Genomic DNA, 2,194 nt, shown 5'->3' on the forward strand with positions numbered 1-2,194 from the left:
GAATGTCAGTGGGAACCAATAAGCATGAAAGATTTAAAATGTATAAAGGAAGCAGTAGTCTCTTATGGCATGCATTCATCATATGTGAGGCAATTAGTAGAGTGATGGGCAAAGAGTAATAGGGTGACCCCTAAGGATTGGGGCCAATTAATATCGGCTGTCTTTGAAAATTTGTCTCAAATCAAATGAGGGCTTTATGGAGAGAAGAAGATAAAGCTCTTGAACTTCAAGGCTTAAAGTCAGGTTATAAAGCTCCCCAAGATAAAATTCTTGATGAGGGTCTTTATGCTAATCCAGAAGCCCAAGCTGCATATGATGAACACATCTTATCTCTATGCTGTACAGAAAATTTGAATGCTTGGGATAAGGTTCATTAATCAGAGGAGAGAATTGAACCCTATACCAAGGTGTTGCAGGAATCGAGGGAACATTATAGTGCATTTTTACAAAGGTTGTCTAGAGCAGTACAAATAGAAATAGCAGATCCAGAATCTAGGCAATACTCATAGAATCTTTAGCTTTGCTAAAAAAGGGATAATTCACCCGCTTAGGGTTGGTTTTAAATTGTTTAGGGTTGGGTATGGAAGGTGATGCTCAGACTTGGGTATCTCTTTTAGATACGTTTAAAGGTATGGATGGGAAAGGTATGATTAGGATGGGATATAAGTAGATTAACATATTTTCTAGTGGACTAACTTTAGCAACTGTTAGCTATAGATAACTCAAATTGTTAGATTCTTCTATGTTGACCATTTAGGGCCTTATTTCTGTTTACAATGTTTTGGACACAAATATAAAACTATCTTGATGTATATACATTTTGTATATTGATACAGCTTATGATATTTTATCATCTTGCACTGTACAGTTCTACCTCTAGTCAAGACATTTCAGTTCTATCTCTGTCATTGAGAATTTATATTTATGTATATAATTATATTTTTTGAAGTCATTGTCCTTGCTAAATTATTTTGGGAAGCTTCAGCCATTGTACAACTATGTTTCTGAGAATTACAGATTATTATCACCCATGTTTCTTACCTATGAGATTAGTCAGACATAGATATTTGATCTTCAAACACTTCATAGACATGCAGGATATGACATTTAAACGTTTTAATATTAGTACTCCATTGACATAAGACACAATTGCTCCTGAGAGCACCAAGCTTTACTGAGAAAATGTTGGACACCGATGACACTCCTTCTGGAGTTCATTGTCTCCTTGGTTAATGCCCTCTTGGGCAAAGAACTGCCCCCACCTTGACCGCTGACTTTGGACATGCTGTCCTACTGTGCTTACAAGAGACAAACATGGAAAACTGCTGAACCTTGCCAAGTCAGGGAAAAACAGCCTTCCTACATCCCTGCTTCTGCGTTGGTCAGTCTGATACTCTACGCCTTGGTCAAAGCTGGTTGCTGTGAGACTTTGGGTGACTGTCCAGGTAGCCTACTGATTCTGTCTTCGCTGTACCTTATGGAAGTTGCTCACCTGTACTTCCTGCCTACATTAGTATTGTTATCCTCCTTCTCAGCTCTTTGATGAGGTTGAAGATTAGACTGTCACAATTATTGTTCTCTCTTCCTAGATAAAAATATTAGCTACAAGACTTAAACTTTCCAGCTTAGGACAACTCTATAGCAATCCCTGTTATGCCTTTACCCTAGGCCTGGATAGGTAGTTCTTGCCATTTGCTCTTGTTGCTTCACTGGCAATAGGTCTTAAGTGTGTTTGTTCTTACTTTTCCTTCTCCTAGAGCATACTTGATATTTACTATCTTTGTATATAGTTTTGTATCAAGCCTAAATCTGTTTCTTTACACTAAAAGGGGAATTGTAGTGAGATATCCACCTTACCCGCACCTGTAGCACTGACCACACCATTTGGGCAAGGTCACAGGTGCAGACCTGACAGAAATGGGTTTACGTCTTGGACCAGCGAACAGGTGTGCTTTCTGGCTTCTGGTTGGGTGACCAAGAGCAGCCTGGTGTGGATCCTTGGAGCAGGAACTTTTAGCAGCCATCTGCTTCTTGTCTAAGTGACTTCTCCCCCGAATAAAATTATATTAACCTATATTGAGCCAAGTTCTGTGAACCTTGATCCATGCATCCATACTTTCCTGTGCTCCCTACTCCTCATCCCTATCCCATGCTCCCTGCTCCTCACCTTCACCCCTTTCCTGGGCACCTGCTA

This window comes from Cricetulus griseus (assembly GCF_003668045.3).
Source record: "Cricetulus griseus strain 17A/GY chromosome 1 unlocalized genomic scaffold, alternate assembly CriGri-PICRH-1.0 chr1_1, whole genome shotgun sequence".
In the NCBI taxonomy this organism is placed as follows: Eukaryota; Metazoa; Chordata; class Mammalia; order Rodentia; family Cricetidae; genus Cricetulus; species Cricetulus griseus.